Genomic DNA, 16,734 nt, shown 5'->3' with positions numbered 1-16,734 from the left:
TAGCCAGAGGAACAGGTGATAATGTGAATAGCACATTCTCATTTGGGCCAAGGACTAGAAGTAAATTTCTATCCAATTGTATCCCTAATCACTGAAATTTTTCAAAACTATATTTAAGAATATTTGGAAAAACACACTAGATCTGTAAATCAGTATTTTTTTCTGCAGCTAAATTATTTTTTGAATTAAGTACCAATTTAATCTCCATTTACACTGTCCATTTACATGAAACATCAAATTACAGCATGCTGAATTCTCAGATTAAGATATTCAGTACTTTAAAAATATTCCAATGTAGGCAGAGAAAGATGCAATGTTATTATTTAATAGCAATAACAGGAAGTCAGGCCTAGTGCTGAGCTTTTAATATGTGTTTATTACCTTATTCATATATACAATAATTTTGAAAGATAGGTTTGGTGCACTAGTGACCTTTGGTATGTTGACAGTGATAATTTCTGTAGAGAGGAGACATTTGCCTTATTAGAATAGGTTAATCAGAGAATAAATGGTGAATGTGGAGACTCTAAGTGTGCACAATTTGGGAGGTTTTCCAGTGAAGTAGAGGGGAGCAGACTGAGATAGTCTGAGGGAAACAGAATGGTGATGAGTGCGTATTTCTCCCAGAGAAAAGCATGGTACAACTATGCTGATGGGTACGATAAATTAAAGGGAGAACAATCACAGGAGTAAAATCCCTGAGACGAGAGATGACAAAGTAGTCAGTGTTGCTGCTTTCAGTATATCAAGGAGGAAAACATTTATGATGGATAGAATGGGGTTAGCTTTGTTTGGTAGATATGGAAAGTGACAGTTATTATCCAATAGCTTTCAGGTTTTGGGTGAAATTTGAAAAATTTGTCATTTCAGTGCCTGTTGACTGAGGTGAGAGAAAAAAAGGTATGAAATAATTACTTGGGACGTTGAAAATGTAGAAGGACTTCCAGACAGTGATTTATACATTTAAACTCTTCGGTCATCATGGTAAATTGAGACTAGTCAGCTCTTCTTTTAACTTTCCCCCCAGCAAGTTAAACTGCTTGGAGAAGATCTAGATGGCTGTAAGAGATGACTGGGATGATCTGAGCTCTACCGTTTGCAAAGAACTGACTTTAATGATTAAAGATGGACAACTTACTCAAGAGAACAAATCTAGGACCTGACATCAGGTAAGATATTATGTATTTAAATGAATAATGAAGTAAGTGTAACATAGTTCAGAAAATGATACTGCTCTAATTCAAACAAATATGGAAAGAAGAATGATGGGAGAAATTAAAAATAAAAATTAATTTTCATGAACATAAGTTAAAGAAGAATATCCAAGTAATAAAGAAATCATTTTGCAAGTTTCACCCTGATTCATACTTATTTTTAAACAGAAACAGAGAAAAAAATCATTATGATATTGTAACATTTTGGTACAGAAAACTCAAATCTTACAAGGATGAACATGGAAAATACATTTTGAAGAATGTACAGAAAAATATATTTGCATGATTACAGTTTGGTTGCCCATCTGATTTCACAACTGATATATTAGCAAAGTTATAAATAAAGCAGTAATGTTGCTAAAGCTAAAGATAATATTTTCTTTTAACTTTCTAGTGTAAATTGTCAAAAGCCATTTCTCCTGAGTGTAGTTTACTCAATGGTATTTTCATGATCCATTTTACTAATAGTTTTTTATTGATGCAATGAAAATCATAATCTATAATTTGTACTTCTTTTCCTATTAATTTTTGTTATCTGTGGACATTTTTCTTTGAAGTGTTAGATTATTAACACTCCTATTAAAACTTAATTTACTTTAACAAATTGGATAGGAAGATGCCTATGTTTTAAAGAATTAAACAATCAAAAAAGGTAGAGAAAGAGGTTTAAACTATTAATTTTATTTTTGTGGGACCAGTGAAAGCAGATTGCAGATCTCAAGTAGTATTAGGAGAAGTAAAAATCAAGTGAGAAAAGAAAAATATTGAGAATGAAATAGTAAGAAATTCCTGGTTGACTAAAGAAAGACTATGTTGCTGGTATTGTCGAGGACTGGAGGAGAAAGATTACCAGAGTTTTTTAAAATCAAATTATAGTTAGATGAGTTTAAAATGAAAATATAGGCTATCACTTCTGTAAATTATATTTTGTGTATATACAGGAATATAGGTATATTGCTAGTTCATGTATATTCCTAGTTCCCAATCTTAATAGCTATGTAAACTGTAGAAAACTTAACCTTGCGGAACTATATTTTCTTATTTCTATAAATTAAGAATAAAACTGCCTCAAAACCTTAAAAAAATAAGTATTTAGCAAGTACTGTTTACTGTAGAATATTTCAGGCAATGGGATAATCTTGACAAAGCAAGCATGATGTCAGCCCTCCATTGTAAAGATAGATAATCAGCAATTATGTAAAAAGTATTTAATTAAACTCAGAAAAGAGACATGAAGGAAGATTACAAGAGCATTAATAAAGGATAGCTAGAGAAACTAGTCCAATCTAGGGCAGTCTTAAGTGAAACTTTTCTTAGAAGTGAAATTGTGCTGAGGACCAAAGTTTGATTAGATAGCTCATTAAGGAAAACATGAATGCAGCCAGTTATATTTTAAAAATCTTCATTAGAAATCATTAAAATGAAATTTTAAACAATGGTTTTCCTCCGTATATCTAGCAAAATGTAATGCTACCTAATACTTGGACAAATACTTGGATAAAGACTTGGACAAATGAGCACTTTCAGTGAATACTAAAGAAAGTTTAAAATGTAACAAATAGCATGCACTTTTTTTCTATTTTGCCTAATCTATAAAAAGTATATATATATATTCCCAGATTTACATATTTAGCTTCTAGGAATTTATTTTGAATAATAGATAATCAGACAATTTTATAGTAGAAATATTTATATACTTGAAAAAATAGGAATAACCTAGATCCATAAGGAATTTGAACTATTATAATGTCTAATGTAAAATAAAGTATAGATCTACTAAAATGATTATATTAGTGGTTCTTTTATTTTCAAGCAAAGTAGTTCAAATTTGAATACATTATGAATAGAATAAATATATTTTCTTACATTTTATTTTAAAAAGAAAATGCATTCATCAAATGTGAACTGTTACTCTCTCTGAGCTTTAGCATTAAGAAAGATTTCTATTGTATCATTTATCTTTGCTCTAGGTATACCAACACTTTCATAGATAAAAAACACTATATTAACTTGATGATCTTGTACTCTATGGAAGAATTACTGCATATCTTTAATAATTTTGAATATTTTTATTAATTATAAATGTTACTGCATAAAAATATCAATTTGAAAAGAAATGGACATTTGTTAAAGTGAACATTCCTGAAATACAATTTTTTCAGGTTGGATGGAACTAAAATAAATAAAAATCAAATGTTGGCATAGCAGCAGTCACAATGCTACTAATATAGAATTGGCTGGAATTGTTTCAGAAATGAGATGGTTAACTTTTGACTAAATCTGTTTCCTTTAGATTGATGCCATAATGCAAATGTTATCATGTTCTGTGAAAAGTGTTAAAAATAGTGCTTCTATATCCAAAAAAAATCAACACATTTTTCTGCAGTGGGGAAGACACTAGATTAGGGTATTTGTCTAATTTGTATTTCTCTAAACAGCCCAAAATATAATGTAAACAATAAAAGAAAAAACCCAAATGTAGATAAGCCTGTAAGTTTACAAATATTCTGTAAATTGTGTTTTATGGTATTCCAAACACTCCTAAGCCATTCACACTGAAACAAGAACCCATATTTTGAAACGGGAAATAATAGTGCCTTTTCATCAATTAGAATTTTTCTAGAATTGCACTGTCTGACTAGAATTTGAGTATAGTTTGGAATTGAAAATCACAGTTTCTGTTAAGATATTGCTCAGTGTGCTGGGCTAAATCTGGTAGTTCTTGAAAATGTATAATGAGTAAAACGTGTGAATTCAAACTTGAAAATCCACAACAAATTTTGTTGCCAGGTTAGGTGGAACTTACTTCTCTGTTCAGCTTAGACTCCAAAGCCTGCCACTTTGCAGACAACCGTTATCCAATTTCTGCAGCCAGTACTGTTGGGATGGTAGTTCTTTATAGGTCAAATATCGCTTCCATGCAGTGGATATTTATAGTGTTCTACTTTCCTGGAGAAACGCTGACATTGCAATACTATATTTAACTTGTGAGCTCCGGTAATAGGTTGGGTTGATAACGTTAGTTCTGGCGTTTACATTTCACCTTTCTTCCTTCTTAGTCCATTTCTGTGAATCATTCTATCTACCTACTTGCACAAATGTCATGTCTGTCAGTTCAGGGGAATATCTGTTCCTATTTCTTTTCTCACCCTGGAGCTCTACTTTAGCTTGAGAGACACAAAATGAAAATAAATTGTGTCAGACTATTTCTCTAAGCAAGCTGATAAAAATGCATGATGTTCTTTTTTGTGAGGGTTTATTTCCTTCTAAAGTATCAGAAAAAGCAGTGCATAGAGGCATATTTTCATGTAAGTTCCAAAGCACCAAATACTGATCAGAATATGCGGGATCACTAGAACAAATCACTGTCAGGTTTCAGTGGAGTCCACATAACCCTAAAGGAAGCCCATTACTGGCTCAAGTAGCAATAGCCTAATTAAATACATTTTAGAGTACATACAGACTTGTCATACATAGCATCTTTCGCTAATTTCCAGAAGAAATATGCTATAATGAAGTATGACTAACAAATGAAATAGGTAATAAGGATAATATTATTCTACTTTGCTAGATTTCTGTGTCCTTTCACAAATACCACACCTAACCATCCCAACAACCCTAAACTAAATCCTTCTGTGGGCACATATTGGAGAAAATAAAAGTAATTGTCAAGATAAATAGCAATAGCTTCTTGGAGACAGTTCAATGGAATGATACAATACAAACTAAAATTGTCTTCCCAGAGAATATAAAAGAATAAGAAGGTTAAGAAGCTCACAGCTTACAGTTTCATCATCAACCTTAAATCAGCTTAGTGTTTTTTTGTTTTTACAAAAAAGTGCAGAAGTATTCACAATATCAAGGTATTAGAATGGGTACAATCAAACTTGAACTTTCAAAACCTTTTCTCACATAGTTAGTAGGTTTGACAACTTTTCCCTTTAACACATAAAAAAGAAAATTAAGTAGTATTGCATAAATTTCTCTTTTAGTCAATAGATTTTCATATTTGTGGCATCTGGAATTAATTTGTGTGAATAAATGACTCAATGTTAAATCCGTCATAAGAGTCACATGATATTTTTAAAGCAGCTTCGTAAAGGTATAAAGCATATGCAGTTCAATTCATCATTTTTATTCAGGTGTCTATTTTAAAAGTTTTACCAATGTATATAATTTTATTACAACCAGCACAATTGATATAGAGATCCCAGAATGTATATTTCTGTACTTTACTAATACTGATTTACAACGTGAAAACCTTGAAGAACCTTACAACATGAAGAACCTTACAACATGAAGAACCTTGTTTCATTAAGAACCCAGACTCTTTCTTCTCAGTCATCCTTATTCTATGCTTATTTGTGCACAGTCCCAAGATGGCTACTAGAGTTCTGAGTGCAAGTACTTAATATTTGGAGGAATAAAATAAGATGTGTAAAGGCAATGAACAGAAGACAAGTGCAGCTAAGTCAGCCAACACTGACCCTCTAACCCCCAACTCCTCGAGGATTCACCTTTAAGAAACTTTTATGAAATATCTGCTCAACACATTTCACTTACACTGATGAGACAGGGGTTAATCACAGGGTAGATGCTGCAAGGGAAAATGAACTTTACTTTTTAGCTGGTCACTTTACTGAACTCAATACAGTTATGATCTGCTAACAGGGAAGAGAGGAAGAACGGATGCTGAGTGGGCCAAAAGTAGTTTGTATCCACAATATACATTCAAAGAGGTACACTCATATTAGTAGCATCTGTATTTTGGTGAATATGAATATGTTTTGCTAATTTTTATCAAAGAACCATATATTCTCTACTATGACTTTGCTCACTCTCTGACCTACCTCTAGAATTATCTTTACTTCTATTTCCCATATATCCATATCCCACATACCAACCATGGTCTTCCTTAAATGCTATCTCATCCATATGTGCTGAATCTACTGAGTCTACAAGTGATCATTCCCTCTATTTTTATCAACATATAGTTTAGCTTTTTTGACAGGAATAATATTTTGTCATTCATTAATATGATTAATTAAAGTTTTATCTAACATTTAAATTACTACCATCTACATATTAGAATGGTACAATCTTAAATTCTCATCAACTATATTAACCTAAGAATCCAATACCATTTAATAAGTTCTACTTAATAATATGGCAAATTTAACTTGTTCCATTTGTAGGTATAAAATTATTTACTGATAACAAAGGTCTAACTGAAAAGAAAACAGAGCATGTTTGAGACTATCCAGGGAAGAAAAGAAAAGGGAATTAAAAAAAAAAACTTGGAATATTCCATATACTAATTCTATACATTGATTTATTTTAAACATTCTAAATATTATCCTACATGAGAGGCAGGAATTAAAGTATGTTTTCCAGGAAAATGAAAGAAATAGAGATAGATTGGACAGAACATCTTATCTGATGGTACTTTCTTTGAATAGTGTACTTTGAAAGGTAACCCTAAGCCTGTAAATACTCTGTTTTCTTTCTAATCTCTGTTACCCAAAAGGTTCATGAGGAGATTCCACCAGGCAAAGCTTAACTAAAAGAATGCAGAACTTGTATATTAATTTGGAAAAAAAAACAAATTTTGAAGCTAAAAGTATTTAAAGCAATAGAACATATATAATAAAAAAATGTTCCAATGACCAAAAATATATGAAAGTTCTAAATTGTGTTAACAAATAATATAATATCTCTTAAAAATTATAGACATATAAAAAAGAAATTAACAAATTACTATTTGATAGGAATTTTAATGTACTTATGGCTATAATTACTAGATCAAAGAGACAATGTCATTAAGACTACAGAAAAATTTAGAAGTTCAATTAGTAAAATTGATCTAATGGACAAATATGTTAGGACTTCTGTGTCAACAATTAACATATACAAATGTTTAAGTATATATTTTCAATAACCCATTTATAATAAGTGATTTTATGCTGTGGGATAATGCTGGTCTTCAAATATTAAAAATCTGTTAAAAACATTTTCTCACTAAAATGCACTTATATTTGAATTTTTAAAAATTTTGAGTACTTCGTATATTTGGAAATTTTTAAAAAGCAGTTTTAAAAATACCATGAGTCAAAGAATAAGCCATGATAAAACTTTAAAAATATTTAGAATTTTTTGATAACCAAGACCCTGAATTTCAAACTTTTGGAGGCAGATAGATGTTTCTTAGAAAAGAAGTTCTAGTCTTAAATGTTTACTTATGAAAAAAATAAAAATATGTAAGGTTTAAAAAACTTATTAAAGATGATAAATTAAATGGAAAAATAATAACATCATATCAAAAACCAATAAAGTCTTAGATAATAATTGACATCTGTTTATGATAAAAGCTTTGCTTGAATCTTGTAGCTTATGAACAGAAATCTTGAATAATAAACACCTGTCAATTGAGACTGAATAAACATTAGGAAATCTCAATAATCTATAAAATAATGAGGGAAGAGATTGAGACATCTCAAGATTCCTAATTTGTTTATTATTAATAGTCAATAAATATGAAAAGACAGATGAAATGAACAAATTTCTTGAATAGCACAAATTACCAAACTATCTCATAAGAAAAGAAAATATGTTAGCTTTTTACCAATTACATATACTAAATTTGTTATTATTACTAAAAATACTCCCCAGAACTTATATTCACACAAAAAATTTATAGCATCTTTGTTCTTGCCAAAACTTGAAAGCAGCCAAGATGTCCTGCAATAGGTGAATGGATTAATAAATTGTAATACATCCAGAGAGTGGAATATCTACAGTACTAAAAAGAAGAGCTGTCAAGCCATGAAAAGACATGGAGAAACCTTAGTTGCATATTACTAATTGAAAGAAGCCAATCTGAAAAGACAACATACTATATGATCCCAACTATTTTGAATTCTGGAAAAGGCATAATTATGGAGACAGTAAAAAGATGAGTGGTTGCCAGGGTTCGAGAGGTGGGACAGATGAATAGGCATTGCACAGAGAATTTTTAGGGCAGCAGATATACTTTGTGTGATTCTATAATGATGCATAGATGTCATATAAATTTGTTCAAACCCATAGAATGTACAGCATGAGGAGTAAAGCATGGACTTTGAGTGATTAAAATATGTCAGTATAGGTTCATCTATTGTAACAAAATACTACTCTGATAGAGGCTGTTGATAACAGAAGAGGCTATGCATGTGTGGGAACAGGAGGATATGAGAAATCTCTGTACCTTCCTCTCAGTTTTCCTGTAAACCTAAAACTACTCTACTCTAAAAAAAAAACAACTTTAAAAAAAAAAAACACCTTCCCAAATACCTATTTATATTTTCCTAATGAATTCTATCAAACATTTAAGAAAAAAAATAATTTCAATCCTCTATAGTAAGTATCCTTCTTTCTATTAAAAAAACAAAAACAGAAACATGCCTGCATGGAATCCCGGAATGTCACCTTGCCATTAGTCTTTGACAGTGTAATTAGTGAAGAATTTAAAGAAGATATTGTTTTGGATCTAGGATGGGCCTCAAATTCAGTGACTGGTGCCCGTATAAGAGAAGACACAAAGGCACACAAAAATAAGACCATGTGAGGGTGAAGGCAGAACTTGGAATTGTGTAGCTGTAAGCCAAGCAATGCCAAGGATTACTTGGAGCCACCAGACCCTGGAAGAGGCAAGGAAATATTCTTCTCTGGAGTCTTCAGAGAAGGCATGGCCCTATTGACAACTTGAAACTATGCAAACTGTTTTAGAATAGAGGAGGACTGAATACTTTAAAAATAATAATCCAATAATATTCTGATATTGAAAATACAGAAAATGATATCACAAGGGAACTGTAGACCAGCATCATTCATGAAATAGAGACAACCATGTTTAATTAAATATTAATATAGTATAGACAACCATGTTTGATTAAATATTAATATGTTAAGACAATATATGTAAAAATACCTCTTGACTAAATTAATTTTATGACTTGAATGTAAACTTGGTTGAACATTCGAAAATCAATATAAACAGCTAAATACAATAAATGAGAAAAACTTCATGATCATCTCAGTAGATACAGAAAAAAAAAAACTTGGTAAAATTCGAGACCAATTTATGATAAAAGCAAACAAGAAACAGAAGAGACTTTCCTCAATCTGATGAAGGACATCTTAAAAAAAAAACTCCAGGCCAGCATCATAAATAATTGTGAAAATATGAATGCTTTCCCTTAAGATCAAAAATAAGACACAAATACCCAATTCATTTATTCACCTTCATTCTACAAGTTATAACCAGTGAAATAAGGAAGAGAAAAAATGTATATATACACAAATTGGAAAAGAAGTAAAACTTCTATTTGCAAATTACATTATCATATACATGGAACTCTCAAGAAAACTTCAAAAGAGCTTCTATAACAAATTCAGTTAAGCAAAGTTTCAGGACATGAAAGTAATATACAAAAATCGATTATATTTCTGTATATAAGTAGCATGATTAGAAAATAAAATTAAAACAATAATTATACTTTTGGTATCATCAAGTTATATTAAATTGTCATTTGTAATTTTTAAAATAAAATAGCAAATGAAAAAATATTATAAAAATAAATTAAATAAAAGATGTGCAAACATTTTATATATTGACTATAAAACATTAAAGAAGGCATAAGTACCTAACAATACAGGCTATATTCATGCACTGGAATATTCATTACTATTAAAATGACAAGTTTTTCCAAAACATAATTCTCCCCAAAATGATCTATAGATTCAGTAAGACCCAAGCAAAATCCCAGCAGATTCTTAATAGAAATTTTCAAGTTGATTCTGAAATTTACATTGACTACAAAGATCTATAGTTATGAAAACAATTTTTAAAAAGAAGAAAGTCAAAGAAATGACCACAACTTGATATCATAACTTACTGTAAAGCTACAGAGATCATGAATGTGTGGAACTGATATTAGAGCGAAACACAGATCAATGTAGTAGACTAGAGAATCCAGTCAGTTGAATTTTTGATAAAAATCCAATGTAATCCAATGCACTTTGCATTTTTAACAAATAGTGCTGAAATAACTGGATATCAATATGGGAAAAATGATGCACAAACCTTACTTCACACCCTACACAAAAATTAATTCAAAATGAAACATGCTCCTAAACATGAGATAAACCACAAAATTAGTGAAATTTAAAAATAAGACCCAAACATTTGCAACATTGGGTTAGATATGGATTTTCTTAGCAAGTTCACAAGAAGCATGAATGATGAATGAATAAATACATAAATCAAGTGATAAATTTTAAAAGTTTGAAATTTCTGCATTTCTTGATACCGCTGATGAAATGAAAAGCCAAGCCATACCCTTGGAGTCAGAAAGTTTATAAAACATCTAACCAATCATCTATCTGCAGAGTACATAAGTAACTTACAATTCAATGAGACAAAAATCTCAATAGAAAGAGGGCAAAAAGATTTGAACAGACACTTTACTAAAAAAGATGTGGCTAAGCTCATCAAATTGCACTTAAAATGAGTGAGTTCCATTTAATATAAGATGAATGGTTAATAAGCACATTAAAATTTCCCAAGATCAGTAAACTTCATGAAATGCAAATTAAAAACTCAATGAATTACCTCTATACACACACGGCATAGCTAAAATTTAAAAGAACAAGAATACTATTTATTGGAGAATATGTGGAACATCTAGAACATTCATTCATTGTTGGGGGGATTCTAAATGTTTTGGAAAACAGTTTGTTTCTTTTAAAGTTTAGTGAGTATTTACCATATGACCTATCAGTTCAACCTAAGACAAATAAAAACATATTAACACAAAGATTTATGTGCCAGTGTTCATCATAACATTCATCTGAATATCCCAAATTAGAATATATATCAACTGGTGAATAAATTAATTATGGTAAAGGAATAACAATAGAATACTGTTGGTACATGCAACAACGTGGATTAATCTCAACATCTTTCCAATTGTCAGAAGCTAGAGAGAAAAACAATTACATATTTTATGATTTTACTTACAGACAACTTTAGAAAGGGCAAAAGTATCAGCACAGAAAGCAGGCCAGTTTTTCCATATAAACTGGGGCCAGGAAGAGAGTATCAGCTGCAGTGAGCACAAGAAAGCTTGAGGGGATGATGAAAATAAGCTATCTCTGTATTGTGGTGGTAGATTTATTTGTGTAAACTCCTTGAACTGTGCACTTAAAATTTATAAATTTTATATAAATTAAACCTTATTAACAATTTAAAAATATATCACATTTCTCCTTTCTCTCACCTTTTCCTCCTTCTTTTCCCTTCATGAATGAGTCAATCAAAGCCACTGGATAGTGTTAAATAATGCTAACTCCTGTGCTGGTGTAGTGGTAAAGGTAGAGCTACATTGGCTCACAAGAAGTTGGTGAGTGCTTCCATACCAGAAGGTGCTGACCAGGTATAGCTAGAACAGGTTGTCAGAACCCAAGTGGATCAGAGTTCTTCCCTGGGGATGCTACTAAATGAGGATGTACAAGCTCAGAACTGGTAAATAGACTTAATGTAAGGGAAATCATCTGACAGAGAACACAGTATCACTCCTCTGATATTCCTGCCAAAACATGCATGAAGTCTATTTAAACAAGAACTATCAAAGAGACTCAGATTTGGTACATTATTCAAAAAATTGGCCAAAAATGTTAAGATCTTTATAATCAAGAAGAAACTAAAGATCAGGGGAAGGTATAGCCCAAGTGGTAGAATGCATGCTGAGCATGAATAAAGTCTTGGGTTCAATACCCAGTATTTCCATATTTAAAAAATAATTAAATAAATAAACATAATTAAATGATATATAACTAAACTCAATTTATCATACTAGATTGAATCATTTGGCTAAAAATACATTTTTAAGAAAACTGATGATGTTTGAATAGTATGTAGGGCTAGGTATTAATGACATCAGAGTTTACAATTAGATATTCGTATTGTGGTTATACAAAATAATGTTCTTATATGTGGGAAATATAAACAAAAACATTGAGGCATCATCTGAGTAATTTTCTCTCAAATGCTTCAGAAAAATTTTAAAGTTCTCTCTACTGCACTTTTCTCTAAATTTGAGATGATGTCTAAATAAAACTGAACTCTGTATTACAGAATTTCAACAACTAACAGTGTAATAATGTAAAATTCTGAGAAATATTAGTTGAATATGATAGTCAAGAAAACAGTCATGATATTTAATATTTTAGTCTATTGAAAAGAAACAGAGCTTAGTATTTAAGGAAAAAATCATATAAATATATTTACTATAAATGTTTAAAATCATCACTAAATATATAGTAAGTCAATAGTTTGATCTTTGAAACATGTATCTTATACACAGTATTTTAATGATAAAAATTTAAGGTGTTTTAAAATTATTTCTCAAAAAGTTAATTCTAATGTCATTATTTAAATTGTAAAATCAATAACTCTGTGCAATTTATTTGCATTAAATTTTTTTCTATTACATGTCTTAAGTCTGATCTATAAGAGAATATTTGAAACAAATTACATTTCATATTTCATACATTGAGATATTATTTAGTAGAATATAATTTACCCTTTAAGCACATACATTTATCATTATGGAGAATATGTATATGTACCTAACATCAAATCAAAAGAATAGAATAGTTTCATCACATCAAAATTAAATTTTTTGACTAGCTAATTCCAAATATTTTAAACCATAAAATGAAAATATTTATGAATTGAAATATTTGCTTATCAAACAGACATTCAGTATATCCTTAATAGACTAAAGGCTTTAGTCTTAAATTTTAATATTATTTGTATCTTTTTCTTTCTAACTTATTATTCTATAAGAGTCTAAATTTTTGCAAGAGGATGGTAGGACCAATGAACACAATAAAGATGACTTTTTCAATACTTCTGAAATAATTGATTTCTAAATAAACTTTAATAGAATCATTAATAACACATTTCTCACTGCTCTTTTTTTCCTTTTATTTTTCTCCTGGGAACAAATAATCAGTCCTAAAAATCCTTTTTTTTAATTACTCTATATCTCCTGGTCTTAGGAATATATATGTGTATTTATTTATAGTCAAACAGGACTTTTTAAAAAATGTAGCATATAATCTTAGTGGAATCTTTCACATATAGACCCCTTCCTATAAAATAAAAGATAAATTGTAATCCCAAAGCTAAAAAACAGTTGTGTGTTATAAAAACTCTACCATCTGTTTCCTGAAAAGATTTAATTCCATAATAATATTCTGTTATCTTATGGAATTTCTCGAGCTATTGCTGTTATTTTACATTTAATGACAAGTACATTAGAAATACATACTCACAAATCTCTTTAACTATTTATACTAACACAACAGGGCAAGCAAGTGAAAAAGAACCTTCAGGAACAATCAGTCCTGAAACAATGAGTTTCAGAAATTTGGGGGAAAAAAAAAGGTTGATTGATGACTTAATAAAATCTTACCTGGCAATTAAGGAAGTGATTCATGTATGTAATCTCAAAGTTGCATAGATATTTTTCTCTGATTTGGATACTTTTTAAAATAATGCAGAAGCATTGACAATATTAGAATATTTTATGTAGCTTAGTATCCATAATTAAATTGCCCTTTTTTATTGCTCAGCATTTAGTCTCTCTCTGTTGCTGTACTATAAATGGTGTCCTTATTAAGCAATGACATGTAACAGATGTCCTTTATCATTGAGAACTTAATCAAAATCTGTATACTTTAAATCTTTTCAAGGGAGGATTAATGCATTTGTAAAACAGCAACTGAATTATTTGTGAGCAGTTACACAAAATCTCAAATTTTCTACTATCATGTTAAAAATCAAAGATGTGTTTTGTGTCAACAAAATCTTCTCTCTTTTTCTTTCTCTGTCCATCTAATACTGTTTCTTTTGACTTTAATCATTTGAATGTTAAGTCATTTATTGAGTATTTATTGAACAATACTAAAATTTATGTCCTTTTTTTTTTTTTTCCTGCAATAGTTCTTATATCAGGTTAGTGAACCAAAGATAAAACATCACATTTCCTTTGCCCTGACTTTTATGGAGATTTGCCATAAGCTTTTTTATAGGTATCTGCCAATTAAGCAGTTACTAAGTCTCTATATAGTACATGAGAAAGGTAATGTGGAGTTTCTCTCCCCATAAAAAATTACCGTAAGATTTTCTATAACTTTTTAGAAGGTAAGTTTTACTGAAAAAATTGTGAGCATTTTTAAGAATATTAAAAATATATATGACCATGGTGGAGATAATATGATTTAAAATACTTCATCATAATTCAGTATTGCATTTTATCTGCATATATTTTTATTGTATTCTGGCAAGAATATGGGAAAGAGTGATCAGAAGATATTGTATAATTAATATCCAAGGGCTCAATCATATTATACACAAATCCATCTACTCAGAAAATCAAATTCCAAACCTCCTTTTCATAAGTTTAATTATATATTGAAAGCTGTGGATGTTACCTAGGAATGCTTAATATTCAGTTTCACTGCAAGTATTTACATATTTTAAAAGAATGATTTAATATTTGAATATTTATTATTTTTATTCATGGAATAAAATAATGTTTGAATATTCATGGAAAAAATATATATATAAGTACAAGTAAAATGTGGATAAGCTCCATTTGATTAATGCCTCCTAAATAGAAAAGTTATTTACTTCTTCAACCCAGTAAGCTCTGCCAGTCGATACTGCTATTATTCACAGGAGAAGAGCATAGATCTTAACCCTAGTGTTCACTTTTGTAATACTAGACCAATTGAAATTAAAGAGATGCTGGATAAAATAACCAGAACTTTACTGAAGTTTTCTAGAATGTTAGAAGAATAAGCACAATGTTAATAACTCCCTTTGTTTTCTGAAGACTTCTTATTATATAAGCAGAAGAACAGAGTGATAAAAATGGTGTTTTTGTTTTCATCATGGCATATTAAGATGAAAATAACTGATAAATGCTAATTACAATTTTATTGTATAAATTATGAAGTACTTTAGGATATGTCATAAAATGCAATTTAATCACTCAACCATACATAAAAGGATATCTGTAAAGAATACCTGTTTTTGGATTTAGTATAGTATTCTTTACAAAGAAGGACACACACTGACTCAATGTGACCCTGAAGTTTTTTTTGGTCTATGAAAAGTAATTCCTACTCTGAAGGTAATTACCAGTGATGAGGTGATTTTTTGACACATAAGAGACTCAGCAAATGATGATCACTTTGGTATTTATGTTTACTATAAGAAAAATGAAATGGAAACACTTTCATTTACAATGAAAACACTTTTTTTTTAAATAGTGAAAACAATTTAATGGCTAATTTTGCCTTATCAATTTAGATTTTCCTGGAAGCTTTTCACTATCTGCAAAGACTACATTAGGTTTATCTTTTTTAGAAAACCCTCTATTTATTCGCACATTTTAGACCACAGAAAATAACTGGCTGACATGGTATTGATCTAGAAGAAATGCTAATAAAATTATGGGGAGGGCTGGAGAAGCAGACTTAAGGTTGATCTAGAGAATAGTTAGTACAGAAATCGGAAAAGCAGGAAAAATACTATACTTCTGCAAGAGCTGAAGTTTAACAGTCAATATAGGTACATTACTGGCTCTAATAAATCCCGTGATGTAAGTAGAAAGCAACAGTGAGAAACAAACCCTGCCATCTGGAATTGAGGGTTAAGCTCGTTGTTTCTAGAAAAGGAGGAAGAAGCAGATTGGGAAGAAACTGTCACAGTCTAATCACTCTTCCTTATAACTGTTGCCATGTTATACTTGTATGTGTGTGGTTCTGTCTGCTTCTAACAATGAGTTATAGTTGCACATAAAATAAAATTAATAATTTATATGCATAATATACTTTATATAAATCTTATGATTGGCTAGTCCAGAAAAAAATGTAATTAGGAAGCAAAATAGGTCTTAAAATTTGTGGGTTCGGCATGTGATTCTGTGGAGTGCTGTTAACCTGCTGTGAAATTAGAATGTTACCTCACTTGATTGCTGCCTACTAATATACTGCATTTTCCAATATTAGAGTATTCTAGATAGGCTACAGTTTTTATAAGTAATTTAATAGTAAAAATACAAAGATATGTGAATGTTGTTGTGGGAGTACTTCAGCACACATTCGGTGAATAAAATCTTGATTAGCAAAGGCAATTTTGATCATACCAGCAAAACTTAAATATTCATAATTAAACAAAAGAAATGAACTTATCTGGAATTACATGTACCCTAACCCAAATACACTGTTAAACATTCCATCAAAGTCAAACCACCTGAAATAAATTGATCTATGTCTGGAATATTTGTCATAAAGTGAAGACTCTTAGATAGGGCAATTCACAATTTGTGTAATTTAAAACTTTCTTTTACCTTTGGTAATGTCTAAGCATTAAATGTTTGCAATATCATCTTTCAATTCTTGAATG

At 30.0% G+C, this 16,734-nt stretch overlaps 1 long non-coding RNA gene across 1 annotated transcript in view; it reads left to right on the top strand.

Moving 5' to 3' along the window:
* Positions 1–1,045: 1,045 nt before the first annotated feature.
* LOC140696906 (uncharacterized) overlaps positions 1,046–16,734 on the top strand; it is a 103,451-nt gene continuing 87,762 nt past the window's right edge. Inside the window, exon 1 of the long non-coding RNA XR_012073559.1 lies at positions 1,046–1,169. This is a non-coding gene — a long non-coding RNA (uncharacterized lncRNA). The remainder of the gene's footprint in view (positions 1,170–16,734) is intronic.

Source organism: Vicugna pacos, chromosome 6 (genome assembly GCF_048564905.1).
Source record: "Vicugna pacos chromosome 6, VicPac4, whole genome shotgun sequence".
Taxonomy (NCBI): domain Eukaryota; kingdom Metazoa; phylum Chordata; class Mammalia; order Artiodactyla; family Camelidae; genus Vicugna; species Vicugna pacos.
This window is presented reverse-complemented; position numbering and strand designations above follow the sequence as displayed.